General features: G+C 46.0%; 1 protein-coding gene across 1 annotated transcript in view; it reads left to right on the plus strand.

Annotated features, from left to right (window-relative positions):
• Positions 1 to 21888, plus strand: part of SEMA3D (semaphorin 3D) — a 182790-nt gene that overhangs the window by 34262 nt on the left and 126640 nt on the right. The window lies entirely within an intron of this gene.

Consider the following 21888-nt stretch of genomic DNA (forward strand, 5'->3'; position numbering starts at 1 on the left):
AGCGTGATAATTAAATAGGTGGATGGTGACAAGCCGACACCATTCAAAGCTCCTTGAAGCCTTTTACTATACAGGACTGACAAACGGGAACCTTTCAGAGAAAGGTTAAACAAATAATCAGTTCATCACATCTTGGTCAGGAGAGGATCACTCTAGGGCCCTGACCTCCTGCTGCCACTAAAGTCGAGGCAAGCTTTTCTGGACCAAATGCAACCCACTATCTTGTTGCTGTCTTCAGTCCAACAACATCCTAAGATGGGATCCACCTTGAACTCATCACATCATTCCCTGCCCTGGCAGTTGTGGACACACCTAGTGATTAAGGGCTATTTGTTTTCACTGTCTCACCTGTCTCTTGGGCTGTGTTTCAAAATCTGTCAGCACCTCCCGGGAACTCCTTCCTTTGAAGGGCAGCCAGAGTCAGCGACAGAGTTTTAGCCCAGGGTCGACCTCAGAAAACAAAACAAAACTTCAAACTACAGAGGTTCCACTGAAGATTTCTGTTGGCTCTCACACCCGAGGTTCTCTGTTGTTTCCTTTCTAACCAATTTGTCTTTATAGTTATCACTGGGTTTTATCATAGTTTTGTTTTTGCTTTGCCAGCTTTGAGGTATTGGAAGGATCGGGTCAGATGAGGTGTTGACTTGAGTAATGGATGGCAAATATTTAATGTAGAAAACAGGCAAGTCAAGGGAGAGCATGACAGATTTACAAAGTTATGCATGTTGTGGAGAAAAGTTGATAGAAGGAAGTTTTTCTCCTTCTTTCTTTACACTAAAACCCAGGTTTAACTCCGGAAACTGATTGACAGGAGTCAGAGATGGGTTTGTTTCAGTGCAGTTTTGTAAAATTCTCCTTCGTTTTTTGACCGCTGTCCATCAGCTAATGAAAAAACACACACCTAACTGCATTTGAACGTTATAAAATATAAAAATAAAAATGGTGACATTCTCATGAGTGGGGCAGAGGGTCTTCATTGCGCTTGCTTTCATGTTGAGGTGGCCGAGGAGTGTTTGTGAGAGTCATTTTGTTCATCCTGCAAATCATCCCATCCAGTGACCTGCACTCTGCAGCCTCCCTGGGTTGCCTGCACTTCAACCGAAGGGACGATGACATGAGGGAACCCCTCCCATGGGGTCTTTGCTGGTCAGGCAGCAGGAACAGCCAGGGAGGCTGCAGGATGCTGGAGATGTGTGCACACATATACAGAAAAAAAGACAGTGGTACCTCAGGTTACATACCCTTCAGGTTACATAAGCTTCAGGTTACAGACTCCACTAACCCAGAAATAGTGCTTCAGGTTAAGAACTTTGCTTCAGGATGAGAACAGAAATTGTGCTTCGGCAGCACGGCGGCAGCAGGAGACCCCATTAGCTAAAGTGGTGCTTCAGGTTAAGAACAGTTTTAGGTTACGTACAGACCTCCGGAATGAATTAAGTACTTAACCTGAGCTACCACTGTACCAATAAGGGAAGCTCAAAACCCATCACCCACCAAAAAATAAAAAGAAATTCTAAAGCACCCTGAGACTCAGGCAGAAAAATGGAAGCATCTTTCACAGGGGAGGAAAACTTTTGAGAGATGGGGAGACATGTTCTGGCACAGTGCTAATTTATTTAACTGACTGGAAGTGAGGGAGAAAGGCTTTGGTGCTTTGTTTCTAAAGATCTTTTACTGCTCACCTGTGTTCCCTCCCCCTTGTTTTGATTGAGGATGTTTTCAGAAATGCCCCAAAGAGACCTTTTATTCTCCAATGTGTCACATCTGAAGCTTGATTTATACATGGAGCAGAAAAAGCCAGAAACCAAATCACCCTTATTCAGAGGACAGGTGGGGGATTACATCTCTGAATGTTCCCCACTTAAAAAAGGGAAACAAGTCCCACCCAAGCCTCCCTTTGACTGGAAAACTGGCTTTGCCCCCTTCCGTCTGCTTTCTGACTTGCAGAATCAGTTTGTTTTTTTTAAGTGTATGAATTTTACATAATTTCCACACCTGCAGTCTGCCGTCCTTTGTGTACAATCTGGACCCAGTGTGTGACACACAGAGTGGGAGAATGCTATTAAAAAGTCCCCCCAAAATCCAGTGCAACCTTACTAGACTCAATGAGAACATAGGAAGCTGACTTGGACCAAGTAAATCACCCTTGCATCTAACTCCATGTTGTCTACCCTGGCTGGCAGTGGCCCTCTAGGCTTTCAGGCAGGAATTTCCCCAGTCTGACCTGAACCTGGGATCTTTGGCATTCTCTATCACTGAGCTATGGCCCTCAGCTCTGAGTAAATATGTGTGAGAGTGCATCATTAGTGATATGAAGTGTGGTGTAAAAGCTAGAGTGGTATGGAGCAGAACATATTTGAGCCATGGGCCATTCCACTGTCCCTCAGCCTGGGGGACGACGAACTATATTTTGAGGGGGGAAATGAATGAATTCCTATGCCCCACAAATAACCCAGAGATGCATTTTAAATAAAAGGAGACATTCTACTTGTGTAAAAACATGCTGATTCCCGGACCATTCACAGGCCGGATTGAGAAGGCGATTGGGTCGAATCCGGCCCCCAGCCTTAGGTTGCCTACCCCTGAGCTACATTGTTGAACTAGGACCTGGGGGACCAAATCTCAAGCCTGCACTCAGCCAGGAAGCTCATTGGCTGGTCAATGTCTCTCAGCCTATCCTACCTAGAAAGGTTACCATGGAGGGGGATATCATGTGCATTGTGCATCATCTTAAATTTATTGGAGGAAAAGTAGATATAAATGTAATAATAAATGAAATCCTATACAGTGGTACCTCACTTATGAACAGTCCCGTTTAAGAACGATTTGGTTTACAAACTCCACAAAACCGGAAAGAGTGTCTTGGTTTGAGAACTTTACCTCCGTCTAAGAATGGAATCCAAATGGTGGAAGGGCACCAGCAGCGGGAGGCCTCACTAGGGAAAGTGCGCCTCGGTTTAAGAATGTTTTTAGTTTAAGAACGGACTTCCAGAACAGATTAAGTTCATAAACTGAGGTACCACTGTATACACTTACCTGGGAGTATGTCCCACTGAAGCCAATAGGGTTTACCTCCAGAGAAACATATATAAATGATGCTATATTTGAATCCCCCATATTTGTAAATGAGTTAAAAAGCCTTATTTATCAACATGTGTATTCATTTAAACAGAAGTCTTCCCATTCATATTGATTTATCATTTTGTGAAGGAAGCCCCAGGTATGTGTGTACTGGAATTCAGTCTAACGCTAGGAAAAAGAACTCATGCAAGATAGTTCAGTCTGATGGGGATCGGCCTCTTGGGTTGGGCATTTCCCCCTTACTTGCTAAAGGTAAGTCTTGCCTCTCAGAGATGTCCATCTAAAATGGGCAGTGGAGTGGGGTGTGGAGATTTACTCTGAAAAAGCCATTATGTGGTTTGGAAGCTGTTTGCTAAATCTTCTCTCAAGTTTTAGTGTTCACTTATTTGTCTTCATCTTTGCTTTCTCCTTGAGCAAATTTTAAACAGTTCCTGAGTCAATAATTTGGACTGGTGGTGAATAGGGCTTTGTAACAATGAGAAGCAATAACCAGTAACCTCTCTGTCTCGCCAGGCACATCTCTGAATGTTGATGAGCCTTTATCAAAGAGGCTGACTCGAGACAAAGTGTGTATGTTTGAGAGTGATATTCAACCCCTACTAAATGATGAACTGTTGAGAGAATGACACCAGAGGCCTTGAAGAACTCACTCTCAGTGGGGAGGAATGTTGGTACTCGCTAATCTGAAGTGAAAGATTGCTCTTATTGGAAGATGAAAAAGTCTGCTAAATAAATGTTCCTTACCCATAGCCAATAATAATTGTCCCTGGAACACTGGGCCAAAGTTAAAGCAGGCCAGCCAACATTTGGGCAAGAGTTCAATATTGTGCATTCCTCTGGAGACATTAGTCAGTAATATTGCCAATGTTGGCTTGTTTTTATTCTTTATCTGTGTTGACGTTTGCGTTTTGCCCATGATTCTCCATTTGGGTAGATTCTCAGTTTTAAGAGACGCACAATGAAGTGTTGATTTGACAACAAATGGCACATTTGTGGAACAAAGAAGATTACAGTGTTTCTTTTTTAATTAAGAAGGGAACATAGTGAAAACAATCTGACAGATGCTAGCTTTTCTTTCTCCAACATTTGGCCCAGTCCCATTCAAACTCTGCCATACGTTCCTGTTGCAAGGCTGTTGCTTTGCACTCCTGGAAAGGCTAGCCTGCATTTTTGGGAATGGTGATCATGGCTAAACATAAAATTTATTTCAAATGTTCTAAGAAAGGCAATGCTGTTCAATGGATAGCATTGCTGAAGGGTGTAAATGTAAAATCCCTGCATAGCCAATCAAGCTGGTATTGTTTGAGCAAAATCTTGCATTTCATGCCAAAACCTGCACCTGGATGTGCTTAGAGCCACTCCTCTCTTCTAAGCAGGCAGTTGCAGAACTCTGATGTGGGTCCTCCCAGACAATTTTCCTGATGTTTCCCATAGTTTGGAGTGCCCCTTGCCTAGAGTCTGTGAGGGAATGTTAAGGATAGTGTCAGGGAACTGCCATCGGAGCTGGAGGCGGAGAGAAGGCTCCAGAGGGATGCTGGAGAGGGTCCCAGCAGGGAGAGAGGCAGCCCATCCGATGGGGAAGGAAATCAGCGTAACAGCAGTGGAGAAGGGGAGCAGATGGGGGAATCGGAGAGGTGGCTCCAGGACTCCTCGCCGGAGACCAGCGGAGAGAGTACAGGTACTCCGCTGCCCACACCCACCCTGCGCAGAAGACTTCCGCGCAGGGAGAGTAGGAGGAGACTGGGCGTCAAACAGCTTTTATGCTGGAAAAGGTTCAAGAAACGCCCACTGACGGATTCTGCCAGCGACTGTGGCAGCCACAAAACTTGAGGCTGTCCAGACAGAAAGGGTTCAACCAGGTAACCTAGCCAGGAGTGGCGGCAACTTACGCACGAGCAACCCCTAGAACCATTACAGATAGTAGGAGAGGATATATTGATTCAATATTATTCTTCCTTCACTTATGCTAGTAAGTCATGTAGCAGAGCAAATTCCCCTCAATACAGCAGGAAGCTAGTTTGCTTCATTTGAATCTCTTTAGTTAAGCAACCCAGTCTGGCTTGCCCAGATTGAATTATTCCTACTAAGCCCCCTCTTAAAAGAATCCCTCTTAAAAGAATAAAGACACAAGAGTCTTTCCTTAAAAGTAACAAGAGGTTTACTCACATTCAGTTCACAGTATGATCCCTGAAGGCAGGCTTTAGCTAGTAGTTGCAAAACAAAGTGTGAATTCATCCCAAATGGGGATTGAGCCCATGTGCTGCTGGCTGAGAGCTAAAGGTAAAGGGACCCCTGACCATTAGGTCCAGTCGTGACCGACTCTGGGGTTGTGGCACTCATCTCGCTTTATTGGCCAAGGGAGCCGGCGTACAGCTTCTGGGTCATGTGGCCAGCATGACTAAGCCACTTCTGGCGAACCAGAGCAGTGCATGGAAACACCATTTACCTTCCCGCTGGAGTGGTACCTATTTATCTACTCGCACTTTGACATGCTTTCGAACTGCTAGGTTGGCAGGAGCAGGGACCGAGCAATGGGAGTTCATCCCGTGACGGGGATTCGAACTGCTGACCTTCTGATTGGCAAGCCCTAGGCTCTGTGGTTTAGACCACAGCGCCACCCGCACCCCTGTCTTGCTGAGAACCAGCAGACAGCAAAATACATTAAGAGAACAGCATCAAGAGAAGAAAATGGCATCAAGAGAGAGATGGCTGCATGACTTGGCTCTTTTATAGAGTCAGCCAGGGTCATGCCCATCTGCCTGGTCTCATGTAGGGGGAGGACACTTCAGACTAGTGGCACAGGAAGTTATAGTGGCTGGAGTAACATCCCCCTGCCTGTGTCCACTCTAGGGAAACAAGGAATGTTGTATTTGACTGCTCCAATGGATTACATCCCACAGTCTGGAGTAGCGCTAAAATGAAAATGGCGACTTGTTTTCTTAACCGGTTTCCCAGGAGGGCCATCACATTAGCAATTTGTGGAGTTATTGCTAAGGACCGAGAAACTGTTTAATCCTGATAGTTGTCCTTAACTGGCTAGCATCACCCATGTGGACCAGTCAAGAATCGCTGCCAGTGTGGTGTAGTGGTTGAGAGTGGTAGTCTTGTAATCTGGGGAACCGGGTTCGCATCTCCGCTCCTCCACAGCTGCTGGGTGACCTTGGGCTAGTCACACTTCCTTGAAGTCTCTCAGCCCCACTCACCTCACAGAGTGTTTGTTGTGGGGGAGGAAGGGAAAGGAGAATGTTAGCCGCTTTGAGACTCCTTAAAGGGAGTGAAAGGCGGGATATCAAATCCAAACTCTTCTTCTTCATCATCACTCCAGTGGGCTACACTTGCCCCTCTTGATGTCAGAACATAGTTAAATCTTATAGGCTCAGGCATCATCCTGCCTAGTGCCTGATCCCTGATTGTCTAGGGATATTTGAGGAGAAATAATACACAGAGAAGAAATAGGCAAAAACTGTGACAGAAGGAGGAAGCAGAAGCTGTAAGCCCTTGCCAGACCATCGTAAAAGAGGATTTAAAATGGTTAATGCTTGAAGTATCACCATCAACCCTACACAGATACACAGAGTAACTCCCAGCAATGTCATCTTAGTGTACTTAATAAAGTAGAGGCAGGGAGAAAGGTTCAGTAAAGTAATTCAAGGGCTGTGTGCCAACAGTTCAGTTACACCTTAGCACTGACGCTGGGTCTTGTGGCTCAACCTTTTTTTCCCTGTGCTTATTTAACTTTTTTAAAAGTTCCAGCATATTATTTTTTAAAATTCTGATACCGTGTTTCTGAAAATTCCCTCTTGTGACTCTGTCAGGCATTCATCTCCATCATCGCAGTGTTAACTGAGAGCCAGATTTCACAGAAACCAGATAACTGGAACTTCTGCTAAAGAGATAAGGGCATGTTTGGATCCATGTGTGTTTCGTTCACCTCAGAGGTGTGGAAGAAATGAGCAAATTTCCCTAAATTGCTGCCAAGCTAGAAGGGAAATAATAAAAGTTATAATTTGAGGAATTTGGACCACAATCAAAGGAAACACAGATGTACCTATAAATTAGGGTGTGCGGCATATTAAAATATTGCTCTTTTATAACTTGGGTGTTTATAAATAAATGGAATGAACTTAGTAGATGAGAGGTTATTTCATTTTCACCCTCTCATTCCATAGAGTAAATACCAGGAATTATATCCCTGTCTAATTTGGGTGCAATTCCACTAAATCAGGTCTGAACAACTCACCACAGTTCAAGAAGGACACTGACAAACTGGAACGTGTCCAGAGGAGGGCAACCAAAATGGTCAAAGGCCTGGAAACGATGCCTTATGAGGAACGGCTAAGGGAGCTGGGCACGTTTAGCCTGGAGAAGAGGAGGTTAAGGGGTGATATGATAGCCATGTTCAAATATATAAAAGGATGTCACATAGAGGAGGGAGAAAGGTTGTTTTCTGCTGCTCCAGAGAAGTGGACACAGAGCAATGGATCCAAACTACAAGAAAGAAGATTCCACCTAAACATTAGGAAGAACTTCCTGACAGTAAGAGCTGTTCGACAGTGGAATTTGCTGCCAAGGAGTGTGGTGGAGTCTCCTTCTTTGGAGGTCTTTAAGCAGGGGCTTGACAACCATATGTCAGGAGTGATGGTGTTTCCTGCTTGGCAGGGGGTTGGACTCGATAGCCCTTGTGGTCTCTTCCAACTCTATGATTCTATGATTCTAACTCAAGTGGGGGTGTTCTCTGGCATGCCATGTGCTTGGAGAGCCATTTCAAGTTTTGCTTGTTGTTGTTTGCAGGCAACCAGCAGAAACATGTGTTTATTTATGGAGCCCCTGATACAACGCCGAACATGGCCAGTGCAGCTTGTGTTTAGCTCAGTGAATCTTCATGGGCACTTGGAAAGGGGCTAAAATGTTCCCACTCCAACACCTAGCAAGGTAGTAGAGGTAGCTTGCATTTTTTTCCGTGTAAAACACTCATAAAATGTACCGTATTTTTCCGTGTATAACACGCCCCATGTATAAGACACCCCCTATTTTGGGGGACACAACATTAAGAAAATGGGGGGAGATTGCTCTGAATTGTTGAGCTTTTGGGGGATCTTTTTAGGGGGAATTGTTGAAAAACACACGCGACGCAAAAGCCAACTATCGTCTGTCCACCCGCCAGCAGAAGCTGCCGATCACCAACAAAATACCCAATCATATGTCCCTCCTATGCACTATCTGTGTATAAGACGACCCCCAATTCTTAGCATGATTTTGTAATTAAAAAAGGTCATCTTATACACGGAAAAGTATGGTATATAAATTAAACATGGATTGTTCATGCCTGGGTGGTGTGGAGATCTACCAAAGCCCAGGATGGAATGAACCTCTGCTTGAATGCAAGGAAGACTGGCATGGAATGGAAATATGCTTACGCATCCATCCCTAGGCTTCAAGTTTAAAAGTTTGGTATCAGCTGCAGTTGACATTGGTACTGATGCACCCCGAAAATGGAGCTGAGACCCATTGATGGAAGGGGCAGGTTGAGGGAGCCTGCAATGTAGTAGCCTGAGCCGGTTAACTGTGGCCCTCAAAAGGGTGTATGTACAGATTTATGTTTCTCTGCTTTCCTCAGGACTTAGTTGGTCTCCTTGCAGACCCATCTCTTCCCTCGTGCGGGGTTACATTCACCTTCTGTTTTAATACCAAAGCCATCTCCGGACATGCATAGCTCACAGATTTGGTTTCCTTTTTGAGAAGTCCATTCTGAAATATTCTGCAAGCTACATATCTGTTGCTCTCTTGAAATAGACACAGATCCGTGTGCCTATGTTTGTGAAAGTTGCAAATAATAGTCCCTTGCGGCACTGACTTAGGAGAAGAGCAATGTGTGTCTGCCTGAATGTGTAGGGAGTGGCCTCTATGTGTGTTCATTGACCATTGTGGCCAGTCTCTTTCTTGTGCCTTTTGGTCTGAAAAAGGCTAGCTTCTCTTGTTTTAAATGAAAAACTTATCATTCACAACTGCACTCCCCCAGCTGCCAGTTTCCTGTTTCTTTTATCTCCTTTTCTCTTAATAACACATTGATTTTCAGTTGCCTTGCCTCGTTAACATTTTCCTTGATGTTCCTGAGAGAGACGAGGAATTAATTGGCTGTGCTCAAGGGACAGTAACATTCATTTCCAGGTTGAAAGTCCTTCAAATTGGTTTTTATACGGTTCACTTTCCACTGATTAAGAGCATGAGAGGATGTGAAAACATGCAACTAGCATAATGGACCATATCTCAACAGGCAAAGTTTGCAAAAACTACTGTGCCAAATCAATCCAATAATGCAAGAAATGTTATTTCTATTGGCCTGAGACAATGCATTTTTTGTTTGACCTACAGGGAGATTTGTGCTCCTGTGGGAATGTAACATCTACCAAGGGTATCATCTGTTCAGAAGCCACCGTGGCAGTGGAGATAAGAAGTTTTTTTGTTTTGTTTTTTTTGGAGGAATTCTGATATTGTAGCTGCCGTGCTTTGACATCAGAAGGTCTTTTGTGAGAAAAGCACCATTTTGCCAACAAAAATACAGATAATTGGGAGTTAGTACTCATTGAGGAGTTCCTGAACCTCTAATAGATCCATTCAGTTTTGTTTTTTCTGGCTTTTTTATTATTACTAATGGATGAAGACAAGAGTGGAGAGGTTGCCCTGGATTGTTTTGCTCCGTATTTCTTGGAGCAGTGAAGAGCAAAGTGTTCTGAAACAAAGATGGTTGCGTGTGGTTTGGAAGGTTACATTGGACCTATAATCTTTTTATCCCTCCACAAATTCAAAGCTATTTACCACCTACCTAATATATTGCTGCCTAATATAGGGCTGATATTCAAGCAAACAAATACTATAGTGCAGTCCCTTGCTTGGCCACTCCATCCCTGGGTCCATCCACTGCTGTTCAGACCTTGGAGAAAAGCTCTGAAGGTGGCTGAGCTCTGCTCTTCAGACTTCCTCCATCATGTATGGACAGCAGGTGGCAAGACTGAAGGGGGTGCAACAGGAGGTGGAGGGGTGGTCCTGCTCCACACAGTTGTAACTGCAGCATTTAAATGATGATGGCTACTATCCTAAACTTGGCTGCTGGCTGGCAGGGCTTAGTAGAAGAATAGAGCCAGTGCCACATCCTCAAGCCCGCCACACATGCCGGCCAGAGCCAGAGGTGGGGCAGGGGACAGGAAAATTGCTGTGCAAGCCTGGTACTAGCAAAGCATTGGGTACAGATCTGGCCCAACCTCATCACCAGCTCAGTGTCCCATGTATCCTGGGCTGGCTCAGCCCCTCCCTCCCACTGGGATGCTTCAGTTCAGGGGTTTTTGCTGGCTGCCACCAGGAAGGATCCTGCCCTGGTACTTTGAGCAGCCCAGTCAGGAGCTGGAAAGTGGAGCCCCACATGGTGACCAATGGAGGCATTCAAGGCTGGGCAGAGGCACACCTTAGCCCTATCCCAAGGCGGTTTGGATTACACCTTAAACGGGCTACTCAGTTCCAGTGAACATTCTGTAGGCTGGTGTCAAATAATTGTGACTGTAAAAAGGTAAAGAGACCCCTGACCATTAGGTCCAGTCGTGACAGACTCTGGGGTTGCAGCGCTCATCTCGCTTTATTGGCCGAGGGAGCAGGCGTACAGCTTCTGGGTCATGTGGCCAGCATGACTAAGCAGCTTCTGGCGAACCAGAGCAGCGCACAGATACACCGTTTACCTTCCCACCGGAGTGGTACCTATTTATCTACTTGCACTTTGATGTGTTTTGAACTGCTAGGTTGGCAGGAGCAGGGACCGAGCAATGGGAGCTCACCCCATTGCGGGGATTTGAACCACTGACCTTCTGATTGGCAAGTCCTAGGCTCTGTGGTTTAACCCACAGCGCCACCCGTGTCCCAATTGTGACTGAGGCATCCTTAAACAATAATATGGATTCAATTTCTTACCCAGATATTAATGAAAGTGACTGGCTTTTCAAAACACTTTATCCAAAGCAGGGGTACCAACTTGAATAAAATATGGAGGGGGGAGGGGGAAACAGGTAAGCCCCGCCTGGCATAATTGATCATATGTTGTGGCACACACACACACACACTATTTGAATGGCAATGCCCATCAACTTTGGGTGGGGGGCAGCCCCCTCAAATATTTTATGGGGAGTTGGCTCCTCTGATCCAAAATGCTTTCATTTGTCAGCGATGAATTTTCTGCCAGCCAACCTCACTGAGGTACCTTTAATTCGTGTAGACAGGGACAGTGTATCTGACCCCATTGTTTTTGATTTCATAAACCTCTGCTGTGTCCCCAATTAATATTTCCCGCCTATACTTAGAGCTTCAACGTCTTGAACCTTTTGCCACCATGGCCTTCTCTTAACCATTGTAATTGCTTTTCTGCAACACGTAGCAACCAGAAATAGACCGGAGTTAATAATGACGGGAGCTTGTAAAACCCGCCAGATGAAATCAAACATTTGCGTTCTGCTATTGAATTAATTAACAGCCACAGACAATCCAACAAAGTAGTAAGGAATTGTAATATATAACCATCCATATTTACCTCAGACTATAATAAACAGAACCCAAGAATGCTGCAGAAGAGCCACAGGACATTTGAAGATGAGTTTAATGAGCTGAAACACAAGTATGACACAAAGGCAAGATGTTCTTTATTTGGATTTTCTGGGAACAATTTGGAGCACAAATGGAGGCTGCATCTCCCAACATAGTTCCCCCCCCCCCGTACACAATCACAAACTGAAAACAAGAGGGGATGGGTGCAGTTGCAGGGAAGATGATTCCAGATGTGTGGGAAGCCATTCTAGATGCCATGTTTGGATGTGTTATTGGGTGAGCTCCACCAGATGTAGGTCCGTAAATTGATGTGGAAGGGGTTTCTTGAAGTTTGGAGTTTTTCAAAAACACGTCATAATGGGGTTTTTGCAAATGTTCTGTATGCCAGTTTACACAGCATGTCAAAGTTTGCAAGCTTTGGGATGAACAGCCCTCCATTTGGCATTCGTGAATAAGGTACACACCCTTCCAAGCCAGTTTGGCTTGTTTTTTTGTCCATCATCTCAGGTGGCTATTTGGAAATCAAAGTGCACTGTTGGCTTATAGAAGCATAACTTCTGAATAAAACACATTCTATAGATCACACCTTCTTCACCATGTTTCACTAGGATAAGCTTTGAAGTTTTTGAAGCTAACACAAATCCTAATGCAATTAATACAGGTTTTTCCTTCATTGCTTGATCAATGAACAGTTCCACCCAGGAGTGCCAACTTGAATATATTATTATTATTATTATTATTATTATTATTATTATTATTATTATTTTGGGGGGGAGTAAGCCCCACCCTGCATGATGTATCACATGATGTGGCATGCACACACCATTTGAAAGGCAATACCCATCAAGTTTGGGGACGGCGCCCCCCCCCTCAAATATTCTAGGGGTGTGTGAAGGGAACTCAGCCCCTAGGATTCTACTTCTATGGTTCCTCCCCCCCCCCCCCCCAGTCCAGGGAAGGTGATACTTGCACAAATCATTTTATCTGGGCCAAAAACCATAAGCACATCCAGAATGCAGACGCACAGCCTACCTTTCAAGGTGATCTACAGTTCCTTTCTGGTGGATCTACAGTTACACGCAAGCATGAGTATTCCTGGACTAGGTGTTCACAGTCATCCTGCAGTACCTCATGGGTTGTATTCCATTAAACATTTTGTTCTTCTTTAGCCAATTTGTAACTCAGTTCTCCTCTGGGTCAGGTATGGCCTGAATCAATGCAGAAAGGACAAATGTAGTGCTGTATTCACAGGAAAAGGGAGAGGCAACTGGTCCTAAGAGCTCAGTCTTCCTTCTTTTTCTTTGCATGTAGCCAACTCTGGGTTATCTTAAGCTACTTTCCCCCCAATATCAGCCTAGACAAATGAGAGCTGAGTGTGATGCGTTGATGAAACCACGACAGCAAAAGCCCATTGAAATCCATATCTTTAGGCTATGATGAAATTGAATTGCTTGCTCTGCATAAGATAATCAATTCTAAGTGCTGCATAAGCATTTTGTCTCACAAATTCTATTTCTGTAAAATCCAGGCACACTCCGTAGGGGTGTGTGTGTGTGTGGAATTAATCCCAGTTGGGAATATGCTTGAGTGCACATAGAAATGGGTACTCTGCATTTTTCCTGCATGTATTCTCCTCTTACCCTCTGGGCAAAATCCAGCAAAAGCCCGTTATGTGTGTGCAACACATTCCACTGGAACTGACGGGGCTGAGGCCTGAGAGCTTTTTCTGGATTGCGTCAACTGACTATAAAAATGCGAATCCAAAACCTAGTTGGAGAAAGCAGAACGTCTCTGAAAGCATTCCTATTAGCTGAACGCACTTCTTTCTCAATAGCACCTCCTAGTATTAGGAGCTAAGAGATGTATACAGTGGTGATGACATGGTAAGAACAGGGATGTTTCACTCACCCCACCTTCCCAAGCAGGGAATAAGCTTCAAGGGAAAGTGTTTTTTGCTTTTTTACAAGGTTAGTTCCCTTGCGAGGAGAGAATACTGGAGAACTGGGTGTTCCTGCAAGAATCATTTATGTACCGCAGGCAGAGGTCCAGACAGCAAGTGCTAATATTCAATGTAGCATCAGTTTACCAAAACAAGAGCAGTTATGCAGTTGTCTCCCCTCCCATATTCCTCTTCCTTTTTGCTAGCAAACCACATTTCTTTCTCTTTCGCTGGCTACGATTAAACTCCACCACCCTTCCTCCCTGCTAGAGAGATAAGAGTTGTCCCTTCTGTCGTCTTCTTTGTCACAGTAGAATCACACACAAGCAACTCAAAGAGTGCTATCCTGATGCAGAAGAGCTAAGAGGTTCTCGTGGATATAAGCAGACATTCTGGGCCCTAAGCATTTCAAGCACAGCTATCATTGACCGAGTCCAAGATGATCTCTTAGTAACAGGCAAAGCAGCCCAAAGCAAGGCACCTGCCTTGTTCCACCTCTGCTTTGCAGAGAGCAGGAGAGGTAGAATGCAACCTTGCTGCTCCTCCTTGATCACTCTGCATCAGGGGCACCATCTCATGCAGGCCGAGCCCTTTTGTCCATCCACCCTGCCAGTGTCCCCAAAAATCAGGATTAGAAGAGGCTGAGTGCAGAGCCAAGCATGACATGGCTTCAGTGGCCAGCTCCCTCTCCTCCTCCTCCTCCTCCTCCTGCTGCTGCTATTGCTGCGGTGGGTGGGTGGGTGGAAGCAGCCCCCCATTGGTGGCAGAGAGAGGAGGAGGAGGCAGAGGTGCCAGCCACTGAATCTGCACTGCCACCGTGTTCAGCTCCACCCCTGGATCCTCCGGACGTTGGCCCCCACAATCACCCTTGCAAGCTGGCACCTCTACTCTGCGGCTTTAGATACCATGGACCATAGCATCCTCCTGGATTGGGAACTGAGGAAGTATGTCACAGTGGTTCTGATTCTGCCTACAGGACCCAATCCAGAGAGGGTGCTTTATTGCCCCCGGGCAGTTATACTATGGACTGACACCAGGCACTTTTATCTTGAGTGTTATTTAATGCTTATATGAAGTTGCTGGGACTGCTCCTTATGAGCTTGGGGGCAAGGCACCACCAATATACCAATGACACTCAGCTCTGTTTCACCATAACGTCAGAAGCCTTGGACCGGTGAGTTGGAGGAAGGAAAATGAGCTGAGCTTGAATCTTTGCAAGACAGTTGATGTGGGTGAGTGGTTCCTGTGTTAAAAAAATTGAGTAATTGCCTGCCCTGGGCAGGGTTGCCCTCCCCCTGAAGAAGCAGGTTCATGGTATGGGGTGTTTCAGAGTCGAGTTTTGTCCCTGGGGGTCTAGAAGCACCTTTTGCCACTCACCCTTGGGATGGCAGCTGCTACCATTTCTGAACTGGGAGACCTCAGTTGTTCAGGCACTGGTGACTTCAAGACTGGATTACTGCAATGCACCTTGTGAGGAGCTTCCCTTGCGCTTGACCCAGAAACATTCTGCCCCCCCCCCGCCCGCCCGTGACTCCTAAGCCTACAATGAGCGGTGGCCCCATTGGGGATTGTGGCGGCAGCATTGCCCACGGGAGGATTGAGGCAGTGGCCTTATGGGCAGGTTGCTCTTCCTCGTGGGTGGGTCACCACACCCCCACTGCACCGGGTACCGGATGAGATAGCTACACACCTGCTGCAAAGGTTATGCATTAGGGGGACTGGATATAATTTGCTAATGATGGCATTACGAAGTGAAAATGTCTACAAAATGCAAACAAAACATGGCATGCAAAGGGATGGAGCAGACAGAACTGACCTGTGATTGATTCCAGCAAGATGGAAAACGCTGCAGAGCCCATCTTTTACCTGGACTGGAAACAGTCTGATACACTGCTTTCTCTCTCTTTCAGATGTGGGTGATTGTGTTCTTGCATTTGTCCTGAAGTTACTGCTTGAGTATCTTCTCTGTATCTGAAACTAATGAGCCTTTCCCCAAGCTGAGATTTCCTCTTAACATTTGCATTCAGTATGTACTGAAGATGGGCTTAAGCTGTAGCACAAGAACCAGTTGGCGTTGGACTGAATTTTTCTTTCTTTCTGGAGGCGACTTGCAGGCTCTTGTTGATGGTGGTCCAGTAAAAGCCATCATGGTATGCATTTCTTTTCCTTAGATCTCACCTTTGGGATCAGTGACTCTTCTACCAAATATCTTTGAGGTTAGCTTGACCCTTGATAAGTGCTTTTTAAGTGCTTTGTTCAACTGATATTCTCCCCCACTCCCCTATGGAATCCTGCCTGGCCCTTGAGAATGACGTATCCATCTCTCTTCCAAGCTCTTGTTAACACCTGCCTTTGGGCATAAGCCACAGTGAATAGCTTTTTATATTGGACACAATCCACTGGAGAAGTTCTTCTGATAGTGTCCCATTTTTATATCAATGGAAGCAGGGAGAAGGCACAGCCAATTCCATTAATAATAATAATAACAACAATAATAATAAAAGATTCTAAATGGAACACAAAAGCTCACCTTGACAAAAGCTTAAAGTAGACATCGCGGAAAGTCCCATAGGTCCAGGGCATCATTTGCTATACCTGGAGATGCCAGAGCTCATTCTACAGTCCCAAAAGAGAAAATAACTGCTGTTGGTAACAATAACTGAGGATAGCAGTGATTGCTGTGATTTTATTCATCACAGCGCTTGGTAGAAACCAAAGGGTATGACCTCAGTTTTACCTGATATTGAACTCCCAGCCCTCAGGCACGCAGTATAACAATAAGCAATGTGATAACTCTAAAGGTTATTTCACAATCATCAACTTAAGCCTTGCAATGAAAAGGCAGGTTGACATTCCATTGTTAGCACATCATGTTCAACTTTTTTTATTCTTAAACAAATCCCACCGTAGTGCACTGCACCTGATATGTCTTTCTATACACGCATACTCAACGTTGTTCCTGGAACCATCTCATTAATGGCTCCTTTAAAACTCTCTCTGGATTCAGTTAATGTAGTTTAAGAATAATAACATGGATATTATGTCAGTCAAGGCTGACAGGCTGAATTTATGGGTGAGTCACAACCCTTTTGCGTTAAGACTCTGTGGCTAAACCGCAAAACCTTCCCCAAGTGCTATAAGTTGCATTTAGATATCAGATTGAACAGAGTGGCCTATGAAGTCTCGTATAGTTACACTGACTCCTATTGGCTGCTGTGAGAGCCTGGAATAAATTAACTATCCATCAATTGGCTCCAGCTCCACAGTTTCGTGGTATCATTGGAGTTATTGATGTTAACTAAGTTGGTCTTTGAAGGCTGTAGTCCTAAACTTACTCACTGATGCCAAAGACATTGACTTCAGTGGGACTTGATATGGTTGTGCACTGTGTTTACTAGGGAGCAGGTCCCACTGAACACGGCGGGCTTCGCAACATGCCGATGATCACCCTGTAAATCTGACTGCTGTTGGGGAAATGAACAGTTTCTTTTTCAGATATCTGTCAAGACATGAAGTGGGGCAAATGTGAAACTATGTAGTGTGGCTCTTTATCAGAGATTGGGGTGTGTGCTGTTTCTTTTTCTCCCTTTATGCAACATAGTAGCAAGGGTGATGTCTCCATTAACATGGCTGTGAAGAGGAGTTGAATGGAAGTGACCATTCCACATCAAAGACAGCCCCAATCCTATGGGTGATATCCAGAGATAGTCACACTCGGTGTAAAGCCATTGAAATAAATGGGCTTATGTCTTCTCGGAAGTAAGCACAAGTGCCTTATTTCCAGATAGGCATGCATAGGATTGCACTCTTTGACACTAAAACTGGAATTTTTCCTCATTTCCATATGGCAACAAAGAATATTGTGTGATCAGAATAAACCTGTAAGTACTTTTCTGTGGCATGCAAGAGAATGCATGGCCCCTTTGCCTGTTATGGGGAACAACCTAGCCTTGAAGGTGGTTCGGCTATGATAGGAGTCATGGGCAGCTTGAATATGTTTGAAATGTCTGATTTAAAGGGACTGACTAAGCCTTGCCTTCTAAGTCAGGTGGGGAACCTGACTTAGTCAAAGGCTGCTCCGGACTTTCCCAAGACCTGCTCCTTCCTGCTGCTGCTGCTCCAGTGGAGACTGGTGCTCCCTGGGACTGGTGGGGCAGAAAGCAGGGAGCCCAAGAGTCGGTAGAGCCAGAGCCAATAGCACATAGAGTTAACTGACTGATTCTAGTCCTCCCCGCCCATCTTCTTCCCTTCTACAATGGCAATGCCAAGACTAGCGATAATGAATGAGTTGGTCCATACAGTGGCTCTTTTTTGCTCAGTCTCAGAGCATGGATCTCACTAACCCTTGACAATGGACGGAGCAGGAATTTCCTATGGCTTGATGTCCCATGGGCGCCATTGACAAAACAACCATAAGTCTCTTAAGAGAAGCTCTCGAGGTCTCCCATTTGCTCTTAGGAGATGGAGCAACAAACTGGAATCTGATGGGGATCCAACTCCACCAGCAGCCAAGTCCGCAATGAATAAAGAGGGAGACTCCGTTGGCCCCGATGTCGCTGAGCAGCTGCCTTGTGTATAAAGGAGGCCTAGTGTGTTGTGCTCTAAGGAGATTGTATTTTTAAATAAATAGACAAAAGGGAGATGCACGCAAAGGACAAATGTCTTCAGGAAACAAAAATTGCTCAAAAGAGGAAGAAATGTTCATTCTGTAGCCATTTTCAGGATTTGCCAAAAGCAGACAAGTGCATCTTTCGATGGATTTATTTATTTATTTATTTATTTGTTTGCTGGTTCACATTTTTCTCATGTACTTGAAGGTACTTCCTCTTCCTCCCGTTCAAAGTCTCTTGCTCAGGTGAGCCAGTCGAGATGTGCTTGTCTCAAGCTCATTTCCCCCTTTCCTTCCTCTCCTAAATGCTGCATATCTTCACGGTCGTCCATTGCCAGGAGGCGGGGAGATTTCTTGACTCAGTGGTTCTGTCTAAGGGGTTTTGTGCGGATGGCCAGCAGCCAGCTGGGAAGTCACATCTTAGGACCCATAGCGTAGGCGGGCTGGATACAAAAGGAATGCCATCATTGGTTGGGCCGCAGCATCAAATGGTAGCCTGCACGTGCAAATACCCATCACTGGCTGATTGCTATCCATGAAATGCTCCGGGTCAGCTCAAGGACAATGGTTTTCCATGGAGAAAACAGTCTGTTTCAGAAGTGTGCCCGCTTGATGTTCACTGAACACATAGAAGGAGGAGAAGTACCGTGTTCACCTCTTGCACGGGTGCATGCCAAACATTTGCCGAACTTACGGAGGCTGGTTGTGTGCACAGCAGAGGACATGCGTGGGGGAGGGGGGACTTATGAAAATGCCTAAGGAACTTGGATGTCTGGCTGAAAGTTACCAAGGGATGAGCCACTAATCAATGAGTATTCAAATGACAAAAATGCATGTGCTGCCTACTGTCGTTATGTACTGAAACATGTCCCGTTCCCAATGGAAGGCCTTGCTGAACTTTTAAGCTTAGACCCCCCCCTCACTCCATTCACAAGTTCTCCGGCCCTTTGCAGGCATCACTTTGGCAAAGCATGTTCTCATTAAAGGAGAGCACGTGTTGCGGATGGGGCCGAGCAAAGCACCCCATGGTTACCAGGCAGGATAGTTTCAAGGGGCTGAATTGGATTGGTGGCTGGAGTTACTGGGGCAAATTTGATGTTACCAATTTAGGGGTGGGGACAGAGGTTATTTAAACGAGGTATACAGCATTTTCCTTTCTCTTTCGCTGTGGGCACCGGATCACCCGCCCGCCCTCCCTTTTTTGGGCTTGCGCTTTGACCTTGCTATGCCTGTCATGGGGTTGCCCGCATTGGTGCGGGGGCCTGGTAGGAATTTTTCCTTTTGGCTGATTAGTGTGTGCCAATTGGGTTTTGCCTACTGCGTAGGAAATCGTCACAACTTGTAAGGTTGGCGGTTAGGCATTGGTTTAAATTGGCTGGTGGAGGGGTATGGATTGGCTGTGCCTGCCCCTCCAATGCTGCTGCTGCACGGGAATTCCGTTAAAGGAATTCAGGGGCTTACCATCCCCTTGTCCAAACCCCTGGAATCGGGTGCGGGCCACGTAAGCTCCTGGGAGCATGCAGCGAGAAGCTGAGGGTCTGTGTCGCAGCTCCAGTTATCCCTGATCTTGTTCCTCCACACTGGCTCCCGCTGGAATCCGGGAGTCAGTGCTGTCCCCCAAGGCGGGGGGGGGGGACAGCTAGTCATAACCAATGCCTAAACAACCACTCACAATTTGTATTTTAATAAAGTTGTGACCAAAATTATGCCAAAAACCTTAAAACAAAAATGATGTGTGATGTGTGAGTTATTGGGGTAGGGGTGTTTTGGGGACCTCAGCACGCAACGCCTCCTGGCACCTGCAGCTGCAGACATGCAATTAATGTAAGGATTTGTGGGCACTGATTTTTTGCTGGCGCTCAAAGGGAACCGAAAGAACACAAACCTCTTGGAATCCCTGGTTGGAATTCTCCAGCTTGAGAAAGAGGCACAGGTAGGGGAGAACTTGCTCTACTCAGAATCATCAGAGAGATTCCTGCTGCTCTGCAGCTTCTGCCAGCAGTTTTGGAGGCTGCATCTCTCCCCCTGAAACTTCCCCCTGTTTCTAGGTGGCCCACCCCTGCCCTCATTCTGGGAGGGGAGACCTTCTATCCCGTTTCAGAAGCATCATCTTAAAAGAATTGAAATAAAAAGATGGGTTAGGAAAGGATTGCATGCTGACCTTTTTCCACTTGCGTGTCGAGGCCCCGTAACCACCCTGTTCCCTAAGGTGCATATAACTAGACAGCACGCAACATACTGGTTTGGGATCAAATAAGGCCATGACTTTATTTGAAGGTTTGGCCATAGGCATTGAGGTAAGGAACTACAGTGGTGCCTCACAAGACGAAATTAATTCGTTCCGCGAGTTCTTTCGTTGAGCGAGTTTTTTCGTCTTGCGAAGCACCACTGCAGTTAAAACTAACAACAGCAGGGAGGGGCAGGGAGAAGCAGGGCAGCTGCCGCAGCCGGTACCTCGGACTCACCCGCGCCTTGTGGCCACCGCACGATGCGGCTGCTGGAGGGCGGCGGGGCTCAGGAGCGTGACTCCAGCTGCAACGGCTCTCTGAGAGGAGCGCGCGAGGGCGGTGGGCAGCAGCGTGAGGCAGCCGGAAGGTTGGCCGTCTGCCGGAAGGTGGGAGGGAGCCGGAGGAGCGGGGAAGCGAGCGTGCGTGCGTGCGTGCATGCAGTGACCGTCGCCATGACAGGAGAGGCAGGGCCGTTTCGTCTAGCGAAGCAAGCCCTTAGGAAAATCCGTCTTGCGAAGCACCTCAGAAAACGAAAAACCCTTTCGTCTAGCGAGTTTTTCGTCTTCCGAGGCATTCGTCTTGCGGGGTACGACTGTATGTACGTCACTCCCCATATGAACCAACCCCGACCTTGTGACCATCATTCTTCATGTGCTTCCTCCACAAGAACAGACCTTTTCTCTGGTGGTTCCCCTTTGTGGAATGCTCTTCCAAAGGAGGTTTTCCTGGAACCTTCATTATACATCTTTAGGCAGCAGGCGAAAACATTCCTCTTTAACCAGACCTTTGACTGACTGACTATGTCCTTCTAAATGTGTTAGGGGTGGTGGAATTGGCTTGCTTTGTTTATTTTTTACATTGGTACCTTGGTTCTCGAATATAATCCGTTCTGGGAGTCCATTCGACTCCCGAAACCATTCAAAAACCAAGGCACGGCTTCCAGTTGGCTGCAGGAGCAGCCAAACGTTGGATGTTTGGCTTCCAAAAAATGTTCACAAACCAGAACATTTACTTCCGGGTTTGCAGCATTTGGGAGCCAATTTGTTCGGGAGCCAAACTATTTAAGTACCAAGGTACCATTGTATTATGTATTTTGTGTTCCCACTTTGTAGTTTTATGTTGTGAACTGCCTTGTAATCTTTGGATGAAGGGTGGGATACAAATTTAATAAATAATAATACTAAGAATAGTGTTCAGTGAGGTTTATTTCCTTCCCAGCCCCCATCTGAGGGTAAGCCTGGGACGGCAACCTTAGGACTAAGCTAGAGATGGCATCAGTGACGCAGCCAGCATTTGCCTGAATGGGCTGTCCAAAATACATCACAGACATGGGGAGGCTGATGGGCAGAATCCAGACTGGGATTGTGGGGAGCGGGTAGCTCAGACCCCAGCCCCAGCTTGCTGTTTAGACCGGGGGAAAATATCATAGAATCATAGAGTTGGAAGAG

Source organism: Podarcis tiliguerta (genome assembly GCF_965153285.1).
Source record: "Podarcis tiliguerta genome assembly, chromosome: 5".
NCBI classification, from domain to species: Eukaryota; Metazoa; Chordata; class Lepidosauria; order Squamata; family Lacertidae; genus Podarcis; species Podarcis tiliguerta.